Raw genomic sequence first — 12,520 nt, forward strand, 5'->3', positions numbered from 1 at the left:
ATGGGTGGATGATGGATGGATGATGGATGATGGGTGGATGATGGATGATGGATGGGTGATGGGTGGATGATGGATGATGGATGATGGATGATGGATGGGTGATGGATGATGGATGGATGATGGATGGATGGGTGGATGATGGATGGATGGGTGGATGATGGATGATGGATGATGGATGGGTGATGGGTGGATGATGGATGGATGGGTGGATGATGGATGATGGATGGGTGGATGGGTGATGGGTGGATGGGTGATGGGTGGATGATGGAAGGATGGGTGGATGGGTAATGGGTGGATGATGGATGGATGATGGATGATGGGTGGATGATGGATGATGGATGATGGATGGATGATGGATGGATGGGTGGATGATGGATGATGGATGATGGATGGGTGATGGGTGGATGATGGATGGGTGATGGGTGGATGATGGATGGGTGATGGGTGGATGATGGATGGATGATGGATGATGAATGGATGATGGGTGATGGATGATGGATGGATGATGGATGGATGGGTGGATGAATGGATGGATGGATGAGCGAGTAGAGGAACCAGTAGGGTTTTCCACGAGCCATCTCTCCTTTCTGTGCATGTCTGAGGTGCAGCTCTCTCGGCTTTTACCTCTCCATGGGAATTAATCCTCTGAAGCCTCCTTCCTCCTCATCCTCCTCATCCTCCCTAACTGGTTGGGTGGGACTTCATCTACTTGTACTTTGCATAAACTCAACTAGTCCACGCCCCTAGTAGGAGTTTAAAGACCCTTGCTCTTGCCCCCAGGTCCCATCTGCAACCACTCTGGCCCCTCCTCTTGCTAAAGGAGCTTGGAGCCCAGGGAAATCAGAGAAATGCTTTCTTCTGCAGCCCTAGTCAGGGGCAGGTGGGCTTGGGCCTTGACCTGCGGAAGCACAGATGGGCAAGGCCTGAACCCCAAGATTGTGAGCAGAGGGCCACTAGGAGGCCCCTGGAGAGAAGCCCCTCAGAGCCTGGGAAGGTGAGGCACAGAGGGGATTGACCCCTGAACCCCCTGCAGGGCTGACCTCCCACAGCTGATGTCCTCCCTGGGGGACCTTGGAGTCTGGCAGAGGCCAGGGCAGGGGTGGAGTTCTGGCTCAGAGGGTGGGGATGGGGGCTTCACTCCCTAGATGTGCTCATCCCTTCCTTCTCCAGGGAAAGGCTGGGCCACCCTGCAGGCCCAGGACCTGCCCAGAGGCCTCTCCCAGCCCAGGCCCCAGCTCCCTGCATCTAAGTGGTTAGGGTCTTGCCAAGGGGCAGGTCTTTCCAGGCAGTGGGGACACATGCCACCCACACCCTGGAGTAAACCCTCCACCCTGGGTGACAGCAGGAAGAGGAGCCAGCGGGGAGGGTGGGGATGTCACCTTAGATGGCCGCCCTGCCCCAGCATGGAGGCCAGAGGCCCCGTCAGTACTCCAGATCGACCTCTGGAGGACCCAGGCAAGTGGGGTGCAGCTTCCCCACCCCCAACCAGCCAACAGGGCAGCTGGGCCACAACTCCCGGCCAGCAGGCTGCAGTCAGCAGATGCTCATGACAGCTGGAAAGGTGCCTAGGCTGGGAGCCAGGTTGGGAAGGAGGCGTTAGGTGTCCCCAGCCCCTCTGTGGGCCGCACCGACCCTGCCAGCAGTGACCCTTGGCCTTCTGTGCTGTCCAGCTGTGCGAGGGCCCCACCAGTTCTGCACCTGAGCTGCATCAGCCCAGCTCCTTGGGCCCTTTGGGGGAAGAGGTGTCCAGGCCTGGGCTGCAAGGGGCGGGGGCCGGGGAGAGAGCCGGCAGGTGGGAGGCGCTGAGGGGAGGGGCCGGGCCTGGCTCAGGCACAGCTGGCACCCCGGCAGCGCCTCCCCCACCCTGGCCTGTGTTCCTGGAAGTGAGGAAGCCTCCTGGGGTCCTGCACAGCTGCCTGCTGGTAAGGCCCTTCCCCAGCGGCCCCTCCGCAGCTCCTGCAGGCCCAGCTATGCCCCGGCCCAGCCTGGCCCCACCCCTGCTCCTGTTCCAGGTGGCCTCCTGAGGCCCTGGGGGTGGGCAAGGGAGGCACCCATGCCCAGCTAGCTCTGCCCTTCTGTCTCAGGGCCCTCCTGCTGCCTGGGCTTCCTGGGGGAAGGGGCCTCCTCCCTGACCAACCCCTGCCCTAAAACCCAGTCTTACCAGATCCTGGGGGGAGGAGCAAGACTCCAAGTGGGGTGCAGGGGAGGAGGTGGGAGTGGGGGCCACAGCCAGCCTCCCTCAGCGCAGGGCAGATGGTCACCTAGGCCTATTGGGAAGTGGCTCAGCCTGTGAGTCTCAGTGTCCTTCCCTGTGAAAGGGGACATGAGTCTGTCCACGTGCTGGCTGCGCAGGGTCGAAGAAGCCAGGAGACAGCCTGGCCTGGCTGCTGCAGCATCCTGGCCCTGCCCCCACGTGGCCTCAGGCCCAGGAGCAGGCTGCACTGAAGCCTCCCTGGACCCACAGTCGGAGACAGCGGGGGCTGAAGGGACTCCTTCCCAGAAGTGAGGAAGCCCTCTCTTGGGTGCCACAGTAGCCCTTTGGGGCAAGAAGGTCAGCCTTTCCAATATGCTCTCTGTCCCCAACTGGCCTGTCCAGGGCTGCCCAATATTGGGGCCCTCCTCCCCACATCAGCGTTCCAGTCTGGGGCAGAGGGAAGGGACAAGTCTTTCCAGGCAGTGACCTGGCAGTGCCCACATGACCCTGGCAGGTACCTCTGGGCAGGCCACCTGTCCACCCTGACCTCCATGACCCAGCCCCGGGTGGGCCTCACGGGCCCATGATCTCAGGGCCCTTGCAGAGCTGTGCAGAGCTGGGCCTTCCCAACCTTCCAGCACCCTTCAGCCCGACTAAGAGGACCTGGCGTCCAGAGCTGGAGGGTTCCACCACCTGCAGGGCCAGGCTGGGGCAGGACCCCAGGGGAGCTGGTAGGTGGGCTTGTCCAGCCCATCAGCCCTCCAGAGGGCTGGAGCCCGGGGTGAAAACCGAGACCCTCCAGGGTCCCCAGGACACGATGTCAGGAGGCCGGGTGGGGGTGGGAGCCGCTGGGGCTTCCCCCTCTCTGATCAGCTCCTGACCTGCCAACACAGAGCCAGCTGTGTCTGTGGGCCCACGTCGCCACCTTCACTCACTCTAACAGCGTTTGGGAGCACCAGCAGCACTCCTGTCCTGTGGGGCACGGGGACCCAAAGCGGGTGGGCACACGCCTGCCCCTGCTCCCGCTGGGCTGGTTGGGGAGCTGGTGTCGAGGCCCTGGAGCGCAGGACTCAGGCGGGCCCTGCCAGAGGGGAGCTGAGGACAGCCAGCCCAGGAGAGGCGGCCCTTCAGGACTGGGAATTGAGGTTTGGGAAGTGGGCAGCGGCTTCCAGAGCTGCCAGCTTCATGCTCAAGCGCATCCTAAGAACTTTCCGTTAAGTCCCAGGCCCTGGGGGCCAGGATGGGAGAGCAGCACTGCCCTCCACAAGACGTGGCCCCCTCCTCCCACTCACCACCAGACCCACCAGGGCCTGTGGTTAGCCCAGGGTCGCTGGGGTCAGACAGCCCGGTCCCACCACAGGAATGTCACCGGGGGGTCGTGTGCTCTCTAGGTGCCTGTGTTCTTGACTGAGGGCAGGACAACACGAGGGCCAGGTAAGGATTCTCCCTCTGCTGGCCCAGGGCAGAGTCTCAGAAAGATCAGTGGAAGAAGAACAGAGAGCCGGGGGAGGGGGAGGGGAGGGGACCCTGAGGGCTGAGCCTTACCAAAACCTCCCTCCCTCGTTCCCTGAAGACCCGCCCCACCATGAACCTCACGACTTAGGGTCACCTTCCTCCTGCACCCCCCAACCTGCTCAGTCTCCCCACTCCTGGGACTTCTCGCTAGAACTGTGAGAGGCAGACAGACGGCCCCACAGTCCCCTTCCACGGCCTAAGGGACTGTGCCACTGTGATGAATAAGGTCTTGGGCTGGGGACGGAGCAGGATGGGAGAGCCCGGCATGTGCAAGGCCCTGGGTTCAGTCTCTGCAATTAAAATTTTTTTAAATTTTAACTTTTTTCAAAAGGATCTTGATGGGGAGGTGTTCTCGGTTTTCAGTGTGGGCTCAGTGCAGGCATGAGTGTCCTTAGAGAAGGGGACGGAGGCAGAGGTCAGGCAGAGGGGACAGGGAGATACTGCAGTCCTGGTCCGCATGTCACTGGACAGGTCAGAGGAGGTTATGATGTCCCTCAACTCAGGACAATGGGGTCCTTGACACACGACATAGGAAAGAATTCCAAGCTGAGCACAATGGCCCACCCTGTAATCCCAGCAACTCAGGAAGCTGCAACAGGAAGATTGAAAATTCAAGACCAGCCTTGGGGACATAGGGAGACCCCGACTGAAAATGAAAATGAAAAGCTCTGGGGATGTGTTAAGGGCCCCAGGATTCCATCCCTAGAGCTGCAAAGAGAGGAAGGAAAAGACGGAATTCCAGGCACGTCAGGAAGGGCCCATAGGGGATTTACTGGGACACAGTCTGGGTCAAGGGAGGACGCCGGCCATCGGGAGAGTGAGACGGCGCTGGGGTCTCGGCCTCCTCTTTCAGGGAAACGGAGAGGGGTGGGCATCACCCTGGTGGTCACTGGTGGTTGCTCTTCTCAGGATCTTTGAAGTCATCTCCATTATCGGATCAATAGATACCGGTGGATGGCACCCTATGTTATGGGCCAAGGGCGATTTTCGTAAGAAGTGGATTTCCAGTCACTTTAAGGTCGTCAGGGAACGTCTGCAGACTTCCCAGCAGGTTGGGATTGACAGGCCTGGGGAAGACCGGCCTGGGGAGAAGAGGCAGGAAAGGCTTCAGCTTCTCACACAAGGTGACCACCTCCTTTCCCTCCCGTCTCCTTGACCTATCGTCTTCCTGCCCTCTCTCCTACCTGGGAGATGCAAGAAGGGGCCACAAGCCAAGGAACGCAGGCGGCCTTGAGAAACGGGCAAGCCAAGGAGGCGGGAGGATGGGGGCCAGGGACCAGGCCTGCTGAAGCCTGATTTTAGTGCAGGGAGACCCTGCTGGGCTCCGGAGCCCCGGCAACCTGAGGTGATAAATGTGTGCTGTGTTAACCTTTGAAGCTGGTGGCAATTTGTCACAACAACAGAGGAAACCAAGACACAGTCACTCGGCAGCACTGTGGTCTGAGTCCCTATGCTAATGGCCAGCCACCTGCCCGACCCCCAATCTCGCAAGCTCCAAAGAACCCCACTTCTGAGTGGCTCACTGTTGTGTCCCCAGCACCCAGAACAGGACCTGGCACAAAAGCGCACGCACTTCATGAACAGAAGGGAAAAGAAGGGTGGCCCTGCTCTGCCCCGGCCAGCCCGAGGGTCAGCCGGGCCTTGTCCACCCACCCACCTCAACCACAGGCCACCCACTGCAGGATCACAGGTAACCCCAGAGAGAGCAGAGGGGCTGCTGTCTCCACCCCGGGAGCCCACTGAAGGTCCAGGTCACGGCGGTCGCTGTAGGGGTCGGGGCCAGACGCTGGAGGTGGGGAATGGGCAAGACGGAAAAGCCTCGAAGCTCTGCTGAAAGTCCGGGGGCAGGCCAGGACTCAGGGCCGAGGAACTGTGCCCCAACTTCTCCAGAGCTGGCGTTCCCAGTGGCTGGTCACTCTACTGACCACCAGCACTGCCCTGCACCCTTCTGAGCCAGAGGACACCTCCTTGATGGAAAGGGGCCACCAAAGCCTGGTTGGTCAGGGGCTACTCTCCTCCGGACAGGGATACTGTGTGGCCACACGGGCAGCACTACCCTCCAGGGGGACAACGATGTCCAAAGAAAAAGACAAACACCCAGCACCTGCTCACGGCCAGGCAGGGGCCTGGCACCAACTTTGTCCCCCGGCCCCCTGGTGCAGCCACCCAGAGCAGCGTGGGCCTCAGGAGGGAGGGTCTCCAGCCACACCCCTGCCACAGCCTCCCTCCACCGAGGGCCCACTCTGAGCTGTGGTCCCGGGGTCCTCACTCCTCCTGAGAGCCGGTGGGGCAGGCGGGAGTGGAAGAGTGAAGACCCCGCGCTGGTCCGCAGCCGGAGCTTCTGTGTCCTGTGAGAGGACTGTTGGCCGGCCCCCCACCAGGCTCCTCTGAGACTGAAGCATGAAGAAGTGTGGCTGCCCGGCCAGGGACTGGCTGTCACCGTCCCTCTCCCGAAGGTGTGCTGAGGAACTGTCCCTGGGCCCCGTCCTGGCCCTGGCCTCCCTCCTGGGGGCTGGGCAGTGACCAGCAGAGCCATCTTAAACTCCAGGTCGAGATGGCAGATTAGCCCCCACCTGGGCTGGGACAGAGAGAATCAGACTTGTCATAAGCCACAGCTGCTATCGTCAGATCTGCGCCTGCCGCGCAGCTACACTAACTAGTACCAGTTACGAGAAACAGAAACCCTGTGACCCGCCAAGGTCAAGAGGAGGCTGACTTGCAAATCAAAACCACAGGAACCCACTGCTGGCACTGGGCGGCTGGGACCTCAAGAGCAAAACAAAACAGCCTGCCTGCGAGGGTTGGGGGAGGGCAGCCCCGAGCCCTGGAGGGCAGAGGGGAGTCTGTGGGAGACACAGGATGGCCACAGGGCCAGCAATCCCCAGCATCCCGGCCAGAAGAGCTAAGGCAGGTACAGCTGAGTGACCCCCCAGCAGCATGATCTACGACAGCCCAAGGCCATGTAAGCAATGTCCATCAACAGAGGGTAGACACACAGCACACGGGGCAGCCACACCATGGCATTTTATTCAGCCTTAGAAAGGAAGGACATCCAGACATCCACTAAGACGTGGAGGGACCCTGGAAGATGTACATGCTGTTCAAAACAAGCCAGTGGCTACGGGACAAACACTGTGCGAGTCCTCTTACCCGAGGTCCTCCAAGCAGCCAGACTCATAAAACAGAAAGTAGAAGAGTGGTCACCAGGGCTGAAGAGAGCTCAAAGGGGACAGTCCGCCTCACTGGGGACAGAGTCGCAGGTGTGGAAAATGAGGATGTCCGGGCTATGCATGGACTGTTGTTCAACAGTGTGAATTACTTACTGTTGTACACTTGAAAATGGTTAGAATGGTAAATTTTGTTATGTTTATCTTACCATGATAGACCAAGTTTAAAAGATACTTTACCAGGAAAAAAAAAAAAGACTGATTAAAAAATATGGGATAACATGAATAATTGTGAAATCCAGGCAATGTTCTATGTGAATTCATAAAACCCTTCTGCTTATTAAAGTATTTTCATGATAAAATTAAAAAGAAAAAAAGAGGGCTGGGATTGTGGCTCAGAGGGACAGCACTCACCTCACAGGCATTGGGTTCTATCCTCAGCACCACATAAAAATAAAATAAAGATATTGTGTCCACCTATGACTAAAAAATAAATATAAAAGAAATTTAAAAAAAAAAGAGGGGATTGGACTAAATTCTGCTCTTCACTCCCTTTTGGAAAAGCTATGTTTGTTATGCAGCCTAATCATGGCAATAGCTGACTGATACAGGAAGTTTCACATGGAAGTTAGGGAAGTCACTAGTCAGTATTGCAAATGACAGGCATTCTGTAGTTGACTTGGGCAGAAAAAAGAATTTAGTGTGTATTAATTAGCCCAGAATGACCTAAATATGATATCACTGCTGGACCTTCATTGTCACTCAGAGTTGCTGCCACAGCCCCTGGGAATACTCCTAATTCACAAAGTGAATCCACACCCTTGCACATGGTAAACACAACTCTATCACTGAGCTGTGCCTCTAGTCCCTAAATTATTGGCATTTCTACTCATGATTTGAAAATCCAGGTTGTACTGGTTCGTTCCTGTGACAAAATACCTGAGAAAAACAACTTAAAAGAGGAAAGATTCATTTTGGCTTGGTTGCAGAAGTCTCAATCTGCGGTCAGTGGTCTATTGCTGTAAGCCTATGGCAAGACAGAGCACTGTGGCAGGGAGTGCATGAGGCAGCAGAGCTGCTCACCCCATGGTAGCTGCAAGGTGCCAGCTATAAGATATATCCTTCATGGACACGCCCTCGCCACTTCCTCCAACTAGGACCTGCCTCCTAAAATTTCCACCACCTTCTAATGGAGCCATCAGCTTGGGACCAAGCGTTTCAGATCCCAAATATATCAAGGTAGAAGCAGGCATCTGCTTGGTCACTTTGGTGATGTGCCCACGAGTTCGGGGGCAGAGGGAACAGGAGTCTTGCCTCCCAGCTCTCTGGGGATTCCTCCAGAGGAGAGAAGATATGTGGACACCAAGCACCCATCAGGACAGATGGAATGCAGGGAGGGAAGGAAGCCAGGCTTCAGTTCCAGGCTCGCCCCACCTCAGGAACAGGACCCTCGGCTCCCGCTCTGTGCCTCCTGTGGCTGCAACACTCCCAGGCTCCGTTACCTAGAGTCGCCACCTGGAGAGACTGGCCTCCCTCCCTCAGCTCCAGTTCTGACTTCGGAAGCCAGACAGAGGCCCACAGGGGAGGAGCCTGTCCGTTCCCACTTAAGTGTGCAGAGGGAGGGAAGGAGCAGCTCCCAGGGGCCAGCAACGGGCATCTGTCTGCTGCCACATGGAGTCTGGCAGACATGGGTTTGATCCTCCCTCCTGACGTTTATGAACTTGGCGACTCGGGCTAGCTGTTTAAGTCCAGCTGTGAACCAAGGCAGGCATGTGCTGACCCGTCTCATAGGAGCACCGGGACCTCTGGGGACAGGGTACGTGGAGTGCCCACGAGGCTGACCGCAACCTGGGAAGAGAGGCAGGGAGAGGGCTAGCCCCCAAGGAACGTGGGTGGTGGAGGGAGGGTGGGGGAATACGCACCCCGACTGCTCTCCACCTCCCACGCCTGCAGTGTCCAGAGCTCGACTGAGCCCGACGGGGCAAGGAAGTCTGCTGCCTTGGCCCTCCCTGGGTCCGGGTGCAGTGGCCTCAAGCACCAGCAGGGAGGGGTGAGCAGTACGGCCGGTGTCCTGAGTATCGTGGGGGCCAGGAGGCCAGCACGGTGCTCCATCCCTCTGCCCCCCCGCTGTGGTTCCATCCCCCTTCCCCCACACACCTCGGACCCCTCACGGCCTCTCTGCCCCCTGTGCAGTGGTCACAGCCCGGGCCACGTCAGGGCTCTCTGGGACAATGGTCACTAACTGGCTTCTGGGCGAGGACTCCCTCCCCAGCCCCTGCGCCCGCAGCTAAGGCCTGGGGTTTCTGCTCTCTCTCTTCAGGCTGACCTGGAGCACGGCCCTCAGGACCACCTCCTCGTGTCCTCCACAGGGCCCAAGTCCCCCATGACTTCCATGCTGCCGCCCCTTGGGACTGGCAGACCTTCAGAGCGTGGGTCCTCAAGCCAGGTGAGAAGGTGGGTGCGCCCAGCCTTGCCCTTGCCTTCCTCTCTCCTGCTCCTTCCCTCGCTCACTCATTCATTCAACAAAACCTTACCCAGGTGCTCTGTAGCCCCAGCTTGGAGACATGTCCACCTGCCTGACTTCACGGGGTCCACATGGGGTTGGTGGAAGGATCCACCCGTTAGCACATGTGACATGCTTAGAGCTGGGCTTGGCAGGGAGGAAGAGCCGTGGGGACAGAAGCGGCTGGGATTATTAGCACCTACCACGCAAGGCAGTGCTTCCGGTCCAGACGGCCAGCCCTGTCTGCAGACCCCTCTCCCACCAAGACAGGGTGTTGACACACCCCATCCCCCAGCCCGGGGGGGGGGCAGAACGCTTGCTTATTTTCCTGTCATTCCTGAGTTCCCCAAAACAGGTAGGGGCACAATAGGTGGGTGGGACTGATGGAGTCCCCAGGAGTGGCTGCCTCTCTCTGAGATTCCGGGATCCTGCCAGACAGAGCCAGGCCTCTGGACTTGAGCCTGACCTACTGGGGCAAGGTCTGGCAAAGGTGACACAAGTCCTGTACCACTCAATCCTTAGGGGCCGGGAGCCCAATCTTGCCTCTTGGAAGATAGATGGAGCAGGCTGTGGCTGAGCAGGGAACAGGGATGCTGGTCCCCAAACAGAAGTCCAGGCAGCACTACAGCAGGGTGCCAGACCCCTCCCTCCCCAGGGGACCAGGGGCCAGGGGCCAAGCCGAGGCTGAGCCTCAGGTCATGCAGAGGGAACTGTGAATAACATGTGTAGTGGTGCCCCAACTGGACCCCACAGGCCACCCGCCTTCCTTTATCATCTCAGCTAAGCATTTACAGTCAATAAGCAGCTAATTAATTCTCTTCAAAGACCTCTCAATTATTCATCCTGGCTACAGAGAAAGCAATTAGAGCACACCCCACTCAACCCGCAGTAGCACTGAGCCGCCTGGGCTGCTCTGTGTCCCCAAGGGCCCCTCCCTGACAGCCTGGCAGCCTGTCCCTGGGGGCCACTGGGATCCCACCTTCCAGGAGCCTCTTCCCCAGACTTGTGAGCAGCCCAGGTCCTGTCAGGGAGGACAGGGAACCCTGAGTGGCCCACAAGAGCACAGGTCCCTGCCATGGCTACTCCGCCCCCAGGAAAGGGGGACAACTGTGCAGGAGGGGCAAAGGAGGAGCAGGGGAGTCTGGGCAGCCCTGCCGGCCAGGCTGGGCAGGACCTGCCCCACAGACTGCGGGCGCTGCTCTTCCTCCCTGAGGCTGGAGCCCAGGCTCTGTGGGCCCCAGCAAGGCCTCCTCCCAGGCAGGAGGGCGGGTGGCTAAGTCGGAGCCGGCTTCCATTCTCCCCTCCAACTTCCTGGAGTTGCTAAAGTCACTTGGCCACAGCCCGGAGGGACTGGGCAGGCGGCCTGGTCCCCTGACCACCTTCTCTCCTGCCCAAGGTCCCCAGCGCCAGTGGGGCTCCCCTGTGAAGCTCCTTGGACAGTGTGTGTCTGACTCCCAACATTTCTGATCTATGAGGGGCACCACGACCCATTGTAAACCCGGGGGCACTCACGGCGGCTCCAGTGTGCAACCCCAGGGGTGCCCTCCAGCCGCTGGCTCTCTGCTCAGAGAGNGCCCCTACACCGAGCTGTCAATCGATGAACCAATTACCAGGCCGCCGGGGCCCGCGGGAGTCTCCCTCCTGGAGAGCTTTCCCTCCGCGCTGGGCTCGCGGCCTGGGTGGAGTTCAGTCCCGCGCCAGCCTGACCCACCCGAGGGTCTGGGGTGAGGGGTCAGGAGCTTCCCGTGGGGAAGATGCCGGCCAAGGAGCAAGTTCTTTCCCACCCCAGCAGCACGCACAGCCCTCGCAGGGAGCGAGACCCGGGCCCCTAGATGCCCGGGAAGGGGTGAGGGACGAGGACCCGAGACTCAGGTGCACCTCCAAACCCCAACGCAGGCTGTCGGCACCTGGGGCCACCCTGCCCAGCGCCCTATCGGTTGTGGGCTCCCCCAGGCTGGACCTCCTGCGACACCCCACTAGAGCAGCTGATTCAGCCGCGGACCCCTGAGGCTTACTGGGTGTGGGGCGCATGGAACCCAGGCATGTGGCCAAGTGTGCATGGTGCGCACCAGAGCAGACCCTGCCAGGAGAGGCCCAGGCTGGACTTGGGCCCCTGCAAACCATGCAGGCTGCTGGGAGGGTCAGGCCTGTGTGTGTGTGTGTGGGGGGGGGGCAGTGACAGTGTCCGGAAGACACTTCCAGGAATCTCCAGGGGGCGGTGCCCAAACGCGGGGACTAGGCAGGGAGGGGGTGTGCAGTGATGGGGGAGGGTCCACTGTGCTCAGCTTCTTGAGAAGTTGCCTGGAATGACCACCCATCCCTGAAAGCCGGTGAACGCCAACCCCTGCTCTGCTGGAGATCCTTAGACGGGTAACTCCTCTGAATGTTGGTTTCCTCGTCTATGAAATGGGCACGATAAGACCACTCCTGTCTCCAGCAAGTGGTCACTAAAATGAGACTAGGTGATGCTAGGGAAATCGATGGACGCAGGATGCCAAAGTCCCCCGTTCTCTCCTTCCCACTCCTGCCAGAAAAGAGCCGGCCGGTCTTAAGGCCTCTTGCTGATACGTGCGGCTGCACACGAAGGATCGGTCCCCTAGGGACGCACCCCGAGCATTGGCCTCTGGCCATGGCGCCCCCTACCGGCGGTGTCTGCGCAGACCAGAGCCGGAGAGAGGACTATGACTCCCGCGACTGAGGCACTGGTGACGGGGCACAGGTGCCGCCTCCCAAGGCTGCAGTGCGGAGTCAACCTGCGCTCACCACCGGTCCCGGCCACGGGGCTGACTTGGGGTCGCTCCCGCACCCGCTGCTCCCCGCCCCGCGCCTGCGCTCCCGCTCTCCGGTCTGCCGAAGCCCGATAAAACATTTGGGGGAGATAAGTGCTGCGTATAAATAATTAAGACCACATGCACACTCGCCAACAGTAACAACAAAAAGTTTAAAACCCCCATTCCGGGAACTGCGGCCTCACTGTGGCCCGGGGCGGGGCTGCTAAGGCCCACCTCACCGACTGGCTCCTGGGGAGGATGCGCCAGTCTTCCCCAGCGACAGGGGCCTGCCTCCCTGCATGGCCTAGAGAGCGCATATAGAGGGTGGCAGAGGGACTTCCAGCCCGGGGGGGGGGGGGGCCGGAGAACG

The 12,520-nt window shown here is 59.6% G+C and overlaps 1 long non-coding RNA gene across 1 annotated transcript in view; it reads right to left on the reverse strand.

The window, feature by feature from the left end:
- Positions 1-4,456: 4,456 nt before the first annotated feature.
- LOC125614789 overlaps positions 4,457-12,520 on the reverse strand; it is an 8,703-nt gene continuing 639 nt past the window's right edge. Inside the window, exon 2 of the long non-coding RNA XR_007345358.1 lies at positions 4,457-4,791. This is a non-coding gene — a long non-coding RNA (uncharacterized LOC125614789). The remainder of the gene's footprint in view (positions 4,792-12,520) is intronic.

Source organism: Marmota marmota, unplaced genomic scaffold, assembly GCF_001458135.2.
Source record: "Marmota marmota marmota unplaced genomic scaffold, marMar, whole genome shotgun sequence".
NCBI classification, from domain to species: Eukaryota; Metazoa; Chordata; class Mammalia; order Rodentia; family Sciuridae; genus Marmota; species Marmota marmota.